The following is a 19,406-nucleotide window of genomic DNA, read 5'->3' as shown; positions in this document are numbered from 1 at the left end:
TTTTTAAAATAGCATAGGTGACACTGAAGAATTGTGAAGCTCTGCTGAGTCAATCTTTCAAAAGATTGTAATGTGTAAAAATATTTTTAAAAAAACATGCTCTGGTGTTTATTCCTATCAAAATTAATTCTTAGAAAATATCAATGAATTGAGGGCTTTTAATCAGCAGTTAGAGCACTTAAATTCAGATTAGAAGAGGCAGTTGATGTTATTTCCTTCTTTCTTTCTTTTTTTTTGGGGGGGGTGGTACTGAGGTTTCAACCCTCGGGTGCTCTATCACTGAACTGCATTTCCAGCTTTTTTTTTTTTTTTTTTTTAGTTTGGACAGGTCATGCTGAATTGCTGAGGCCAGCATGGAACATGGGATCCTCCTGCCTCAGCCATCCAAATTTCAGGGATTATAGGTGTGTGCCACTGTACCCAGGAGTTGATGTTCTTTCAATTCTTCAAAATACTCAAAGGAAAAGAGTAAATGGCTGAGAAGAAGGAACACTGGATTAGAATTAAATGATTACCCTCATTTTAGTATGTGAACTCCATCAAAGATTAAAATATTTGAATTTGGGTGGGAGGGGCATAGAAAAACAGGAAAGATAATGACCTTACTTAAATGAGTGAACCAAAGTGTTCAATATATTTTACTATCACAATATTTTCAAAAGTAATTTCACATATCAAAAGAATGAGGCTGATTTCACATCACTGTGATCATTCTTAGATAAATTAGAACTGAGATTTGAAGAAACCTTTCATTTTAATATGCATTTGAATTTAAGCAAATGCAAATTAATTAGTATTATGTTCTGCCTCTTTGCTACTTATGAAGTGATTTTGCCTTGAATAGATTTACATGCCTATAATTTGAAAAAGTTATTTTAAACTCATAAATTTCACTTATAATTCAACTTTCTGCAAAAACTTGCTGAATATATACCAGTAAATTGGTAACCTAGAAATGAGAAGTTTAACAAAGAGTAAGTAATATTTTGTTTTAACTTATTTCTTTGATCATTTATTTCTTGACATACTTGAAATAAAATATGAGCTATAAACACATTTAAAAGATGTGACTGTACTAGTATCCTTTAAAATCATTATTTATGAGCCACAAACTCATTCATGTTGATAATAGATGCTATAACATAAAATATAAATTTTATTGTAATATTTATTGTGGTAAAATATTTGTTTTGCCCATTTAAATGAATTTAAAGTCATTCTGCATCCCAGCGTCATATTTTAATAATTGTAAACTAGCAGAAAATATGAAAAAATGATTGAAATAACTGCACAATATTTAAAGAAGCCAGTTTCATCCACTGTGTACCTGAATATTATAGGAATGGATGTGAACTTTAAAAGTAGAGAACAAAAGAAAACATTTAAAAACTTTATATTCATCAAAGATAGCCATCATTAGCACATTTGCATTTTGCATATTTCCTGTCAATATTTTTCTTATATCCAAATTGTGATCTAAATTTAAGAACAGTTTAACGATTTTCTGACTTAATATTATATTGTAAAAATATTCTCATTCTGTTAAAATATTTTCAACTTTATTTTTATTATCTACTGAGAGTTTGGGTTATTTATTTTTTATAGTTATAAACAAAATTTAAATTTTCACCTGTTTTCACATATTTTTATGTCCAAATAGGTGATAATACACCTAGAAAAAATATCAGGATTAGGATGATTAAAACAAATTATATAAATATTTTTAAGTCTCTTGGTACAAACTGTTGAATTGTTTCCATATGTACAAATGAATTTGTTCTCTTGTACACATTAAGAAACACTGAATAATATTTTAAAAATATTTTCTGTACATTAAAGTGTGTCTTTATTCAATTGTCATAATAACTACAGAAATTAAATACTATTTTACATATTTGTTAAACAACATTTTTTATTTTCTTTTATTTCCAATTATTTATTTATTATTGTATGTTCCTGTTTTTTCAAATTTAGTAGTGCATTGTATATATGTGTATGCGTGTGTGTGTCTGTGTGTGTGTGAGTTCACGTGTGTGAGTATGTATGAATAGAACATAATAAACCTTGGTATACCATTTTCCAACTTAAAAAATTTAATTTGATTTGTGTTTTTTTGACATTTAAGAACTTTAATTATTGTTCATTAACATAAAACATTTTCTTTTTAAAATGCTTTTATTGTTTTAATAATTAAGAATTTCCAACTCAGCGGTAAGTTAAATATTTCTTTAATTTATTTAAATTTTTACTCTTGTCAATTTGAAGCTAATTTTGGTTAATGGTGTTAACACTATTTATTGATTGACATTTTCCATTGGTTTGTGATAGTTCCTTCAGTACAAAATCAATTTTATAAACACTAGGGTTTATTTTATTACAGTTTACTATATTTTATTAATTTTCCTATTAACTCTTATTTTGTGCCAGATAATCTTTGTAGTGAATTATTATAATGTTTTTTGTATAGCTTTGTTTAATTATTTTGTAACTTAAAATCTATCTTGATATCCACAAGGTATATCCCTCCTTATGACTTTCTTTTAAATTTTTCTTAATTATTATTGTTCCTTTATTTTTCAAGGAATATTTTAGTTAAAAAAGCAACATAGGTAAATGACTTACAATTGTATTGAAAACATGAACTACTTTTACAGAATGATTTATAGTATTTGATCTCCTCATCCAGACTCATGAATAAAAAATTCAAGTATGTCTTTGTTTTTAATAATTTGCTTGATTCATTTATCTAAGTTTTGTTTGTTATTAAAGTTTGGGGTTTTAAAAAAATTAAGATATTTTGAAATATTATCATATTTCGGGCATTATTGGTTTGTTTTTTCTTTCTTTTGTTTTTACTATTAATAAATGAGCATTTGAGTATTTTAATATAAGAAACAGCATAATATTATTTTTATATTATTAGCAACATTTAAAAATGATATTCTTTACATAGAGGAGCTCAAGGAGAAACTGGTATAGCATACAGTTCACCTACTTAAAAGTGTACAATTCAGTTATATCTTAGTTTTTACGGAGACAAACCCATTAGCCAGTTTTTAGAAGATTTCATCACCCCAAAAAGATACCCCATATCCATTAACAACCACTCTGTTTTTTCCCATGTTTTCTTTCACCACAGGTCTTTGTGCATTCTTACTCCATTCTTAGGAAATGTTCTTTCTCCTTTCTTTCTAAAGCACTCATATTTCAAATTTCAACTCACTTGTTGCTTCCTTACATAAGCCTATCAACATTCCTCCTAATGTCAAATCTCCCTAGTAGTGCCCTGCTGTCTTATAACAAATTAGGTTTATTTTTATGATTCTTTAATATTTGTATCCCCCACTAGGATATAATCCCATGCAATTAGGGACAATGTTATTTTTTTTTCTCATCAGTATATCACTGTATCTAGAACTCTATCTGGGTCATAGTTAGGCCCAGTGTATGGTTTGGATACGAGATGTTCCCCCCAAAGCTCCTGTTAATTCAGGAATGTCCAAAGGTGTTATGATTAGATTGGGTGAGCTATAACCTGATTAGTCCATCCTGGTTTGAACAGACTGACAGGGTGGTAACTGTAGCATGTAAGGGTGTGGCTGGAGAAAATGGATCACTATAGGTGTGCCCTGGAAAGGTGCACTTCCTTACAGCCCCTCCCCCTTTCCCTCTCTCTGCTTCCTGGCTGCCATGAAGGGAGCAACTTCCCTCTACCAGGCCCTCCTGCCATGATGTTCTAAGTCCTTTGGTCCCAAAGCAATGGAATTGGCTAACCATGTACTAAAATTCTGGAACCATGAGTCAAAATAAACTTTCTCTCCATTAAGTTGTACTCGTCAGGTATTTTGGTTACAGTGGTGCAAAGCTAGCAAATGTACCCAATAAATATGGATTAAAAGAATGAAAGAAAAAAATCTCCTCTTTGCAGTGATTGTGGAATCCTTTGTTAGGATGAGGTTGGTGTCTGTTATGGATCCTCTTCCTTAATTTTGTAAAATAATAATTTACTGAGTGCCTATTATGATATTTTCAATACTATTTTTGAATGTTTTAAATAGAGAAGTAAATAAAACAAAAATTCTTCCCTTGTGAAATTTATATTGTAGTAGGGAATATCACCAATAGGTGATAATATTGAGCATAATAAATGGTTGAATTACATAGCATATTAGAAAAATACAAGTGCTTTGGGAAATAGAAAATTAAAGAAAGTGAAGGAAAATCATATAAGCAGAGAAAGTTTCAATTTTAAATGCTTTTGGGTGGGGCAGGTGTAATTGAGGTGACAATCAAATGTTTGAAGGAGGAAGTTAGCTTTTCAGATAAATGGGAAGAGGGGATTTTCTTGTCAGAAAGAATGGTTACTATGAAAGACCCTCTTACAGAAGCACATGTGATATTTGAGGAAGAATGAGATTATGTCAGCTGAAGTAGAGTGAGTAGGGAAAGAGGAGAAGGGAGTGGAGAGCGAGAACGGAGAGCCAAAAGGAACAGTAAGAGATTCTGAGATGTAAAGAGTTGGAGTTGGGTATCCAGGTAAAGCAGCTTCCCTGGGGCATAGTAGGAGTTGTCAAAACTGACCTGGGGAGGCATTTTATTGTTTACATTAAAGGAACCCCACACTATAGCTCACATGTTAAATGATTATTCTGGCTACTATGCTGAAAATATACTATAGGGGATACAATAAGCATATACTATAATATACTATAGGGGATACGATAAGCAGACAGACCACTTAGGAGGATTTTGCTGTAGATCACCAAAGTCACACCAGGGGAGCAACTGAGATGTGATTAGTCTCCAGGTTTATTATAAAGATGGAGCCTAATGATTGGATATTGTTTACTTCCAGTAAACATCATTCTTAAGTTAGTTCAGATCACATACTAATCCATGAAAACTGATCCTAAAATATCAAAATGATTTTCATCCAGTTCTATTCCTTATTAACTTTACATCTGGAATTAGTATTATAAAAACAAACAAACAAACAAACAAACAACAACAACAACAAAACCACATAGTTAAACTAGAAAACAAACAAACAACAACAACAAAAAATCTCACACCTCGATCCTCAAAAATACTCAGTTATCTTGTTAACTGAAAGGAAACCCACTGATCTTTCCTCTTTTTCAAAATTTTAAAAAAATTGTCAATGGATCTTTTATTCGATTTATTTATATGTTTTGCCGAGGATAGAACCTAGGGCCTTGCATAAGCCAGGCAAGTGCTCTATCACTGAGCCACAATTCCAGTCCCCACTCATCTTTCAATAACACATTATGTATAGCCTCTAGATTTGGCAATAGAGAAACTATTTCCTTGTGTGACGTAAAGATCCCTGTCTCCTTTTTTTTTTCCTTGATAATATTACTATTACTACTGAATATTGCCACTGTGACTGTCATCCTGATATCAGGAAAGTTGCTGTTTCCTGTTTAACCTCTGGCCCAATACATGGGGTCGAGAGGAGTAATTTTCTTAGTTCTCTGTAGCAAAGTACAGGCCTAACTAAAATATTTTAATACAACTTAATCAGATTTTAAGAAGACAAGAATATATTTAAAAATGAAATTAGAAAAACTAAACCACATGGTTTACAAATGATACATGAGGTTCTTGACAGAATATTCATGCCATGATTCATGGATTCATGTAAAGTTTTTCATCCCTTCACCAAAGCAAAGCCTCACTTTACCTGGACTTGGTGATATCAAAGACCTAAATAGTAAGACCCAAGAGAAACAAAATAGTTGATGTTCTGTCAACTAAGGCCTTCTTTCCAAGTTATAGTTTCCTCTCTAAACATATGTCTCTTTTAATGTCATGAATATCACCACTTTTCAGTGATAGCCACAGGGATGTCTCCTTTCCCTGGCCAGTCAGACACTCAGAAAATACAAGACATTAAGCTTAGTAATATCTGTGCAAGAGAGACACGGGAACTAATAAAAGGTTTGGGTTTTTGTTATTTCATTTTTGATTGTTTCTTTGACTACAAGTGGTACTTCTGAGGAGACCAAGATGATCAACTTTTTCTTTAACACATCACTAACATTAGCTTATCTTTACATAATTGCAAAAATGAAAATAACTTACATACCTATTTTATATCTGGTTGGCTTCTGAGAAACTTGTATATATTTCATTTACATTCATCTTAAGGACTGATGTGACCCTTTTTTAGATTTTGAGAAGACAGATTCTGTTCTTATTTTAGAAGGAAAATAATGTAAATCTTTCATGTGAAGTATTCTAAAGATTAGCTGTTAAAGACTTAAATTAGCTTTTGAATAATAAATTGATAACAATATTATGCTAATAAGTAACTACAATATTTGCTTAACAAAATAAATTTACTTACTTTGGAAGTAGATCAGTTGGCTTAATATATAAGTAAAGAGTATTCTGGAAAAATGTTTAAGTTTTATTAATCAAAACTTTTATTAATACTTTTCCTTCCCTCACTTATCCCTCCTTTCCTACTGTCCTCCCTTCCTGCCTTGTACTGGAATTGAACCCAGGAGTGTTCTACCACTGGCTGCATCCTCAGCTCATTTTATTATTTTATTTTGGGACAGTGTCCAGGTGAGCCTGGAACTTGAAATCCTCCTGCCTCAGCCTCCTGAGTAGCTGGCATTACAGACATGTACCACTACACCTAGCTTCAAATCTTTTATTTTAGAACAGTTAATAGTTTGCTTGACCAAGTACACATTACAAAGTCCCTACCTTAGATGTTTCCTTGTAAATAAAATGGTTATACTACCTTATACTTTATTTCTTTATAATTTGCAAAATATCTTATTGTCTTTTTTATGTCATGATCAATGCATATACACATCATTTTTCTTTCTTTTTTTGACTGAAAATGATGAGTAAATTTTTCTGCATATGTTGTCCAAAATGCTAATTCAAAACATTTTTAATACACAGATTTTCTGCATTAGAATATTCTTTTTTTTAAAGAATAGATATTGTCAAAACAAAGTACTCCTGAGCAGAGAGAAGGCTTAAGCCAATACAGTTTCTGGATACTGGAATCTGTAAGAGAGGTCGAATGTGCCCTGAGGCATACAGATGCTAATTTTGTTTTATTGGATTTTACTATAGCTATTAATATATTTTGCTAGAGATTTATGTGATCAATTTATCCTATGGCCTGAACTAATTCCCCCAGTATATTTTATCAGAATATGTGACTTTTCTAAATTTAGATTTCTTTTTCATATTTTCCAAGATGGGAAATAGAGTTTCTTATTATATTAGGTATTATAAGAAATTTTTGAGCATCTAATAATAAATAATATCAAACAATGTCATTGTTTTTCCTTCTCTCCCACAAGTGAACCAGAAGTTATTTAGTTACAATAATGCATATCTTCAGGTTTATTGGATTCTTCAATGAAATGACAAATGGATTACATTTTTGGTTGTGTGACTCTCATTGCCCTATTACACTTTTGATAATATTTGCCTGTGACATGTAGTTATTTTTCATTAACACATTCAATCATGGGTAATAAAATATTTTAATAACAGTGAATGTGAAATTAATTAATAACCTGCAGGTACAGCAGTCCAGGATTGCTCTCCATCTCAATCACAAAGAAAACAATTCCATCCTTAGTTATAAATTTGCATATGAAGGACAAATCTATATGGGTTTCTGAATAAAAATAATTTATAAGTACATTGGCAAACCATGTTCAGGTTCTATGTTTATAAATTATTTCTTAATATGTTAGTTACTATGACAATCATAATTAAGAATTCCTTAGGAAACTTGTAGTATGTCAGAATATATCAGTATTGAAATATTTGATAATTTTAATGTGCTTTGCAATTTGTTTGAATGTATATGAGGTTTTACATATACTTAAATAACTCTGTGACTGTAATGCATCTTGAAATGAATTGTTGCTTCATGTGTTTTAAATTCAAGAATATTGCACAAAATAATTTACATAGTTGTATTAGCATACAATTATGTTTAGGTTAACAGATCTTCTATCTCCTCTTTTTTGCCCACCTTTCATCTTTATTCTTTTTTCCTTTCCTTCCTCCTTCCTTCCTCTCTCTTTCCTTTTCCTAGTATCAAGCTTTTTTCTACAATGCCAGTATGAGAATAACATAATAATAAAATCTTTAATTATTTTTTTGAAAACCATTTTTATGTTTTACTCTCCTCTTTGGCCTTCTAGAAAATAGTAATGCAATCAAAAGAGTTGAGTAGAATTCTCATGTATATTTAAAACATCCATTTAAGAATGTTCTTAAATTTTTAAACTATAAAAAAGAGAATGTTTGGTTCTTTAATTTTATATTATAAAAATTTATTTATATTGGTTAATCTATTCTTTTTATATGTGGAAAGAACTATCATTGTTATTATTTGTTAGCTATTAAGAGGGGAGCAGGAGAGTTGAGAAGTGATGGAAGCTGGTCAAGATAGGCCCTTCCTTATAGGCCCCTGTAAAGGGTTTGATTTTACTGTGAATGACAAGGGCAGCTGTTGGAAAATTGTTAGCTGACAAGGACTGGAGATTTAGTTCAGTACTATGTTGCTTGCCTAGCATGTGTGAGACCCTTAGTTCTATCCCCAGTACAAAAATATGATTGTGAGCAGAGGAATTACATGGTTAAATTGCATTTTGTTCAATTATTCCCCAAGTTGGGAACTGATGGGGAATGGGGGAGTAGGTAAAAAAGGGAGCCCAATTTGGGGATTATTCCCAAGTAATCCTGGTGACAGATGGTCACCTAGACCAGGATTGTGCAAATACTAAGACATGCTCAGATTTGGGAAATATATATATATATATATATATATATACAACAATATTTACAGACATATTAGACATATGGTTATTCAAGAAATGAAGAACCCAGAATTATTTCAAGCAGTTTATCCTAAGCTACTAAAAGAATGGTGTTACCATATGATCAGGAAGAATGGTGGGTACAACACATTTTAAGAAAAGTGATTTTCATGTTGAAAAAGTTTTTAAGTGAGCTAACTATTTGCACTTTAAGTGGTGATTTTCAGTTGGTAATTGGGTGTATGAATTTTAAATGCAAAGGAAAGTTCTGTCCAAGATATTTAAACCTAGGAAATATTACTTAATAGTAAATTTGTAAATAATCTGGATGAAATCAAATAAGGAAGAAAGAGCAGTCTCAGCGCTGAATGTTAGGGCGCTCCACTGTTAAGATCATGAGGGTCTGATGGTGCACACCTGTAGCCCCAGCCACTCAGAAGCCTGAGGCAGGAGTATCTGCAGTTCTAGGCCAACCTCAGTAATTTAGTGAGACCTGAGTCAAAATAAAAAAAAAAAAGATTGTAATAAAGACAGAATCAACAAAGGATGAAGAGAAGGGATGGAAGAAGGCAAAAGGAAAATGTGATATGATGTAAACCAAGTGAGGAGAGTGTCTCCTGGACTGATAAGTAAGAGGCGGTAAGTAAGATGTGAACTTGATGGTAGATTGTAGAAACTTGGAGGTTGTTGATGACCTCTATTTTTCTAGAAGGGGACAACAGAAATAATTACATATTGTTAGAGGGATCCTTAAATTACATCTTGTGATTTTTCTCACCTTGAGAGTTCTTATATCAAATCCCTGGCAATGTTTAAATATTTTTTTCAGATATCAATTCATTTACTTCTCAAATAAAATATGATTTAGAATCTTTTATAATCCCCACCTTAGAGATAGGAAAATTGAAGCTTATTATGGAAAACTTCAGTTCCCAGACCCACTTAAGACTCGCGATAACATAATCTGTATCTTTGTGCTTCCATAACTGAGTTTCTCTTCTGGTTTTCCTAGGATTTTATTTCTCTCCCAGTTCCCCAAAGCCTTAGAACTGAACCTCTGCTCCTGCAATTGTCCTGTTAATATCTATATCCTTGCATTTCACAGCAACTCCTCTGTTATGGTAGTCAGACTTCCTGGTCACCTGCCTACAACTTCTGTTTCTTTATTCACTTGGCAAATATATCCAGTTACCAAAAACCTATTACATACAATTATAAGGAAGAAGAGCACACACCTGAATAAAACAAATTTACCATCCTCCATCAATTTATACATTTATACCCTTAGAAGCCTTGAGTGAAAGTAATCCTCACTGCCTTCCCTTTCTGATTTTTGAGGGATTACTACAGATCCTTAGCTTTAAGTCCTTCTGTAGGAAAATTACACAAGTAATTCATAAACCTGTTTTTTAATAAAAAAATGAAAATAGAGAAGCAGAGTAATAAGTAAAAGTCTCTTTACATGTATGGATACACTTACAAATCCATTTTTTTCCCCAGAAGGAGCCATTATTAAGAATATTTTCTCCCCAGAGCTGGGGATTGACCCCACAGCCTTGTATATGCTAGTGCTACTGAGCTACAACCTCGACCTATTAATAAGAATTTGAACCAGATGAGGTGGCTGACACCTGTAATCCCAGTGACTTGGGAGGCTGAGGCAGGAGTATGGCAAGTTTGAGGCCAGCATAAGGAACTTAGCAAAACCCAGTCTCAAAATAAAAACCAGAAAGGATTGGGAATGTAGCTCAAAGGTAAAGTGCCCTTGGGTTCAATCAAAGTAACAAAAAAGGTGTATACCTCTTCAACACTTTTATCATATACATTTTTAGATGTAAATGAATTTATATTACTATGAACTAATTCTACCTCATTCATTATTTTGAATTTAAACTCATTTTTGTTTTACATTCCTACTCTTACTCAGCTTTTTATATATTTCTAAAGATGATTATGTAAAGTAGTACCATCTAATTAAAAAGCTAATATCATTTCTAAATTATATGTTCACACTATTCTAATATAAAATACACAGTAAAATCAAACTCTAAAATTCTACCTTTTAAATTATGGATGTGACCCTGATTAATCAAACAACTTCCATTGGTTTTAAAATCAAAGCTTAAAATAGGAAATTACTTTTATTTTGGAGGCTTGGAGATGGGACATGATAAGTTATTTTAGTGTCTTTGGAAAAAATCAACTGGTGATAACATTTTGCTATATTCTGAAATTCAAGATTCTATAGAAATAAATGTGTTTTAAAATTTGAATGTTTTGGAAACACTGTAATATACAATGATATGGCTTTTATGCTGATGAGGGATAAACTGACTTGTCCTTGCTGCATGATTGAATTACTTGCTCCATATATACCCCATTCAACATTGGAACTTAAGCAAAATCCCAAGCATTTTACCTTTATTATATCACTTCATTAATAGAAAATATTCATATATTCTATTGTGCATTTCTTCATTTTGGTTTATAAAATTTACCTCCATCTTGATTTACTGTTTACGTAAATTATGTCACTTTGCTAGAAGGGATTAAAGAGAAAATTAAAAAATGAAGTAAGAATATATTGGTGTTTTAATATAATAACAAAAACTTTTTTTCATATGGATTTTCTTTAATTTCCATTTTATTTCATTTATTTTAATGAGTTCATTTATTTAATGAGTTAACTTTAGTGATGCTCATTCCTGGGCAACTCTAACTTATATAACTTGTTTAATTGCATGTGGAAACTGAGAAGGAAAAATTACCACAATAGAAAGGAAAACAGTGTGTACAACTGGAGCTTCAAATTTTCAACAATATTAAAATTTCAAGTTAGTATTAAATCCTCAGATAATAATTTCAATAAACCTTGGTACCCTTTACAATAATAATTGTCATATATAATATTTCTAGTTAGTATGAGAAATTTTCTAAATAATCATTTATAGGGTTATTATAAATTGTCTATTTATAAGGAAATATGTTATAATCTAATTATAATAATTATATAGCTTCTATAAATTAACTATTGGACACTGAAAGGGTCTATTGACATGAGTGTTTATTATTACTGCAATCAAGTTGGATGAGTAATGTGCCAATCTTAATGAAGAGTTATGGACTTTTAGGGGCCATTAGATTGAGTGGGACCAGATAATTAATTTGGGTCAGAGTTTTAAAGAAGGATTAAGATAAAGATGTTGCCCAATAAAAGAAGAATTCCAAAAACACTCATATTAGAATGAAGATAGAATTACCAGAGCTTGTGTTAAATTTGCAAATCATAAATCAAGAACATAGGTGGATAGAATCATTATAATGTTTCAATGTCACCAAACATAGGAAACAGATGATAAAAGCATAGAGCCTTCTTCATAGCTATATATCATATAATGTAATTTTAAATTTGTATCTATTTTGAATATCTATTAATGTTGCCATCTTTTCCCTGTACCAGAAAGTTAAAAAAGAGACATGAAATATCTATATTTATCAGTAGGGTTGAAAATATGTTTTTAAATTTAAACTTCATCACCTTTCATGTACCACTTATTATCTTTTTTATTATCTAACTCACCTAAATTCTCTGGAAACTACTTGGAAAATTAAAAGGAAGATATTGAGCATATCAAAATATTTTAGAGCAAGCATTAAAATCCAGTGGAGAGCAGTAATAGATTTTTTTATGGGAGATATTATTTATCTTTCTTTTGTTGTTTTTCAAGTAACTAGAAATGTTTAGAAAGATTCAATAGATGTCCATTGTCTCCCACAGTTCCAACTGCCATCTACCAAAGCAAGCTTATCCCAAATCCAGGATAAGGGAAGCAAGAGGAGAGAAAGCTATCATCAAAAATTTTAATCAGTTACTTGTATTTAGTTTTAAAAAGAACCTTGAGAGACTTGATTATTTATAGTGCAGAAGTAAGTGGTGCAATCTCTGGATTCAGAAAGCCTGGAGTTTGGAACTTGATTCTGTCACTTCTCACAGGAGTGATCTTACAAAAGTGATACCAAGAGGAAGTTTATTTAGCTATAAACTGAAGAAAATATCAACATTTTCTTTGTAGAGTTGTGATCATGCAATAAGTTAATGCATGCAGATGTCTTGTAAGTATACAGAAAAGGTACATCAAAAGCAGTATGTACATATCAGCTATTATTTTAATAAGCAGCCTCATTTAAACTTTGTTGGTTTCCGAGCATCTACCAAATAAAGCCTGAGCTTTTTGGTATGCCAGATAAGGCCCTTTGTAGTCTGGTCCAAACTTCCCTTTCCATCCTCACCTTATGCCAGTACCAAAAGCGATGTGTGTAAATAAATATAACACACTTTCAACATGGCTTCATAGCACCAAGTTAGTTATTTTCCAAAGATGACATTCCATTTGCATATGTTTTCTTTCCCAGGATGCCTTCTAAATTTCTCCCATCTAGCTTCCTACTGTGCATGCTTTAAGACCCTCTTAATTTTTAACTCCTATTATAAACTTTCCTTGGTCCCTAGAAATGTTTAACACAGGGGTACTTTACTACTGAGTTACATCCTCAGCCCTTTTAAAATTTTATTTCGATACAGGGTCTCACTAAGTTGCCGAGGCTGGCCTTGAACTTGCAATCATCCTTCTTCAGTCTCTAGAGTAATGGTTCTATGTTCATGTACATTTCTCTGCCACAAAATTGTGAATTCTTCATGAACTTAAGAACTTCAAACTCTCATGTCCTGCATTTATCATGACTCTGCAGACACAGACATTTAATAATAATTTCAGAAAAAAAACACATGAAAATTAAGAAAAAATGAGATATATACACAGTTCAACAAAATTTTAATAAGCATTGCTATGTACTGCATGATTGTGTCTCCTCTAAATTCTGATACTGAAGTCTTAAACTGGTCCTAACCCCCAGTGTAATGATATTCAGAGTGGGGAGGGGGACTTTGGGTGGTAATTGGGTGTGGCTTCAGTGTTGCAGGTAGTTCCTCATGTGGAGATTAGTGACCCTTTGAGAAGAGAAAGACAGTTTTCTTTACTCCCTCCAGAACTAAGACATAATGGTGGTATTGTTTAAACCACCAAGACAATGGTATTTTGTTATAGCAGCCCAAACAGACTAAGAGAAACATATTTTTTGTGTTTTCATGTTATGTATATAAACATTACATTTTTGAAGGAAGTGAATCTGTTATAGGTCTAGACTCTTTGGATAGAGCCTACCAACTGTTTGAAATTGGGATATCTTAATAGTAAATGCAGTAAGGAAATAAAAAAGTATTTTTAATAGAAATGAATACAGGAAAAAGAAAATAAACATTTTAGTGATCAAATGGTCCAGACAGCCTGAAAACAGATGAAAATACATGTAGGAAAACTAGGTTATAATATAGGGAGTTATAAATAAATATTTGCAAATGGCTTATAATGAGTGTATGCACTGATTAATAGATGAAAACTCAGTAGGCATCCTCCATTGACCTTCAAAGTAAGCATGAGATGACTCACTGTTAGAAAATATTTTCCACTGAATTCCTCTTACTTCTAATCAATTGAAGAATGCAGGGTTACTCCATCAGTTGTGCCTTCACAACTTACACACTTACGTGATTATTCCAGGTCATTTCTAAGAAATTCCACTAATTTAGTGTTCTAGTAAATGGCCCATTAATTCTCAATCCAGAGCAAGCTTAAAGTCATCAATAGAAGGGCTTGATAGAGTCCATTGATTCCAAGTAAAATTGATGATTATTCTTTAAATGACCAGGAGGACAATATCCAAACATTTCAAGGCAGTTACATCTATGCACATGCATTTGACCACAGATATTTTATAATATCATTGCATATTGAGCAATTAACTATTCATGTATTCACATACTCATACATTATTCAGGTCAGTCATTTTAATTAAAATAATACAACACCTTACGATGATTAATAATTGGATATTTCACAAAAGCAAATTTTACTTTATTAAAAATCATCAGAATTATAGTAATGAATGTTTGATCTAGTCCTGTAAAAAGTTAAATGCATAAAGTTATCTTCTCTGATAAATAAAAAGATATAATTTTTTAACATTTGGGAAATTATGAAATAAATAATACAATCCCCTCCTCACACCCTACCTGAGCAGTAATTTGAGCTAAGGTTGTATTGGGCCTATGATCCTGCCTGTATGCTTCAAAAATTAAATAACATAGTTTCTTCAAAATATTCTAAAGGTACTTCTAAATTTCATGTATAACCTGTGACCTTAATTTTTACTTACCATTTCACAAATCAATACTTTTTACTTACATCTCTTTTCTATTTTTATTTTCTTTTAACAAAAAACTATCCTAGTGTATAATACATCTCTCTGTTCCTGCTTTAAGATAGGATATCTATGTATTTCTAAGAAATATGTAACTATAATTTACCGTTTATTGCAGGAATGACAACTAAGGAATGAAATGCTTCTTACATTGCATCCAAATAATCCAAGATGAGGATCATTTTCAAGCTTAATAAGTAGCTCTATTCACTATATCTTGTTTTGTTTGTTTCATATTTTTTGTGGTGTGACGGTCTTATAATAATTTTTGGCTCTAAAGTATGCTGTTGTTTGGTTTTAATAAGACATCAGCTTGCAGTAAAACTGAACAGATGCGATTTAAAGTGCTGATCTATCTTACAGATACCCATAAACTTCCATTCCTGTGAAACAGGAATGAATAGGAGTGAAATCCAGTGCGATTGTAAGTAGAATAATCTAAGTTTTTATATACCAACACTACCACCTCCTCCCATTTTACAGCAAACAATTTCTTTGATAAGAAAGCCTCCATTGTATTAAACAAAAATCTCATGGGCTGATTTCTCTGGACAATTCTTTGAAAATCTTATATTTACCATGACAGACTCAGCAGATTTCACTGGCTGAGAGTCAAAAAATTAACATTGGATTTCTTTGCATAGCAGACATTAATGTACCTTGTTTATTCAATGAGCTACTTTAGCATATGGGATATAAAGTTCCACTGCGTGATTATGTCTTGAGCTAGCTGAGTTATAGGCACTTCAAGTACTTTTTGGATAGTGGATTTTAAATAAGCCAGTTCAGAACACTTTAAAATGTTCTACTGACTTCCTGAGGGTTACTTACAATCAAATTTTCAACATAGGTATAATACAGTACCAATAAAGGATCATACAATTGCCCAGATAATAAATGTTTTTTTTTTAAATGCATTTGGGTATTTTTAAAGAAAATATATATCTGTTAAAAACTATTATATATAGTTTTAACTGTTAAAAACTATTATAGCAGATATGGAATTTGCTTAGTTTGAAATCCTGAACTGCTGTAACTGGGAGGACATTTTGTTTTATTTTACTGGAAACATAACAATCATTAAAAAAAAAACCCTCTTAGGTTAAATTTGATATGGCAACATTTCTAGTTGATTAAAGGTACGGTGTGGTAAACCACCACCATCATCACAGAGTAGTGAGAAGAAAATTCAATATAAAATGATAGAGAAAATGGCAATCCTACAGATATAGAGTACTGTACCAGATATTTGTCAGTATTCAGGGAGGTCAGATTTATTAAAAAGGTAGAAAACTCTTATTTTTTTCTGTCAATTATAATAAGGTAAGTGTATCTGATTAATCTTCCTATAAACAAATATGAAGAGTAGATGAGTATATAAAGTAACCCTTGAAAGAATTAGAGAACAATATGACAGAACTAGAGGGTCCCAAAGTCTAAAGACAAGGTAGGCAAACTGAGATGAGCCTCAGGCTCATCTGAAGTTTTCCTTAGGGTTTTATCAACTCCATGAGTCAGGAGGCAGAGCAGAAATGGAAGGCCTGAGTCTTATAGAGGTCTCATTGTGCTGGGGAGACAGAAGTTAGTGTTTAGGCATTCCAGGAATTGATTTTGAAGGCAAAAATTAATAACTACAGGGAATGAGTGAGAAATTATATGAAGACTATGTGAAGGCTATTGATAGTTTCCTAAACTGTATAGTGTTCAGGAAAAGATATCAGAAAACAAGTAGCAAAGTGTAGTTTTAGATCCATAGAATTGAACAATATTTTAGCACTCTTGTTCTAGAGAAAATGAAGCAGAAGTATAAAAATCAACAAACTGGATGACCCTCCGTCCCATGAACACTCATCCTTCAGTGATGGTCACTGAAAGGAAATGCTCTAAGAGCCAGGTCTATCTCTGGGAGGTAAGAACTGACCAAAGAAAGTTCAACTTTAATAAACTCTTTGACTGGATCAGGGTTATCCACCAAAATACTCCAAGAAGGACTTAAGATGATTAGACTTCTTTTAAGAAACATCATCAGTTAGAGACTCTGCAATTTTTATATTTAGTGTCTGCCATTAAAAATGACCACAAAGGTCCAAAAACTGAATGAAAATCAAGATTAAAAATATAGACTATAAAAAATAGCTTCACAGATTACCTAAAGAACCAGATATTTGCAGATGAAGGTTATTGATAGTTTCCTAAACTGTATTGTGTTCAGGAAGAGATATCAGAAAACAAGTAGCAAGGTGTAGTTTTAAATCCATAGAATTGAACAATATCTCAGCATTCTTAGTTCTAGAGAAAATGAAGCAGAAGTATAGAAATCAAAAAAACTGGATGACCCCTCCCTACCCATGAACACATTATTAAGTCCTTCCTGACTTGATAATGATTATTATGTTCAAAAACAAAGGAAAACTGGAGACATTAGAAAACTAAAATCTATATCAACTTAAAAATATGGAAATTAAAAAATACACAGACTGAATATAAGAATTAAAGAGCGAGGCTTATTATTGTGTTATATGTAGCAGAAGAGAAATTAGGGAACTGAAAAAAAAGTCAGAATACCTTCAAACACATATAGAAATAGGATGGAAAATCTGAAAATACTGTAAATACAGGAATTTAAAGAAAAGTTAAGAGAATAGACATAAGAATATATATTTGAAATAATATTTTCTGAGAATTTTCCAACATAGTCAGATGTGCAACCTATAATTCACAAAGATTGATGGACCAGTTAGAAGAAATAGAAAGAAAAACCATGCCAAAGTGACTCTTAAAAAATTTCTGAATCAAATATAGAGATATAATCTTTAAAGCAGACAGAATGAAAATTATATTTTCTTTAATAAAGCAGAAATGAGAGTGGCAGCTGATTTTTCTATGGAAACAATGAAAGCAAGAAGAAAACATAAAGATTTTCTTAAACGTATAACTGCCAACTGTATATTAGCTGATCTAGTATAACTGTCTCAGATATAGTAGCATTTAAGGTAAGAAATAGTAAAAAAAATAAAACAGAATATTTCATTATGATGAAAGTTTGAATTAAGCAGAAAGATATACAATTCTAAATTTGTATGCAATTACAAATTCCAAAAATTAATAGCAAAGCCTGATGAAAGTTAAAGAAACAATAATAAACAAGGAGATTTTTAACATTATTCTCTCACTAACATATAAAATGAACACTATCAGCAAGTATATTAGTTTGTTAGGGCTGCATTAACAAAGTACCACAAATTTGGAGGCTTAAACAATGAAAACATAGCATTTACAGTTCTAGGGATTTGATGTTTGAGTCAAGGTGTTAGTAATGTTTGTTCTCTTTGAAGGCTCTGTGGGATAGCTATACCACAGAATTTTTAAAAAAAGACTATTGATACATACAACATGTATAAATATTAAAAAATTAAAAGCATTCTCCAAAGATTATATACTATAAGATTCCATTTACGTAATAGTCTCAATGACAGATTGATAAACACAAAACAACTTATCATCTCCAGTTGTTAGGAGGGAGAAAGGTAGTTATGTCTGTCAAAATAAGTACTACATGGTATCTTTGCATGTGATTGGTGGTTACAGGAATCTATTAAATAATTAAACTGTATACAGCCAAGTACCCACATGTGTGATATTGTAAAACTGGTGAAAACTAAATAAGAGTGATGGTTTATATCAAAGTTATTTTTCTGGTTTTGATATAATACTCTAATTTTACACAATACTATTGCAGGAAACTGAGGTATCAGCATCGAGGATGTCTTCCTATTATTTCTTAGAGTTTAATATAATCCTATTATCTCCAGTTAGAAAAGAAAATATAGAATTCAGAGGATTAAAAACCAAGATTCAGGCCATCCAACATGGCGGCCAGCAAGGAAGCAGCACTTTCAGTATCTCCACATTAACCGGATCAGAAACACCCATTAAAACAGCTACATTCTACCTACTGAGGAACTTCTAGCAAAATTCCGCTGAAAGGAGACCTGCCAGGAATTAGTAAGTTATATTAGAGGTGACAGTTGGCCCCAGACAAGTGAATCTTGGCCGGCCACGTGGGCGCAGAGGTCCAATCCCGCAGCCACCGCCCAACAGGCTCTGCAAGCGGCCCCCAGCGGCCCGGGGCAGCGAGAAGGGTCCCCGCCTGGCCCGGCAGACGGCCCCCGCCATCCTGGCTCGCCTGGCGGCCCCGCTCGCTCTGTGATCGGCCACCCCGTCTGCCCGGCTCTTAGCCAGGAGGCTGCTGCCTACCCG

The sequence above is a fragment of the Marmota marmota genome, unplaced genomic scaffold (assembly GCF_001458135.2).
Source record: "Marmota marmota marmota unplaced genomic scaffold, marMar, whole genome shotgun sequence".
NCBI classification, from domain to species: domain Eukaryota; kingdom Metazoa; phylum Chordata; class Mammalia; order Rodentia; family Sciuridae; genus Marmota; species Marmota marmota.
This window is presented reverse-complemented; position numbering follows the sequence as displayed.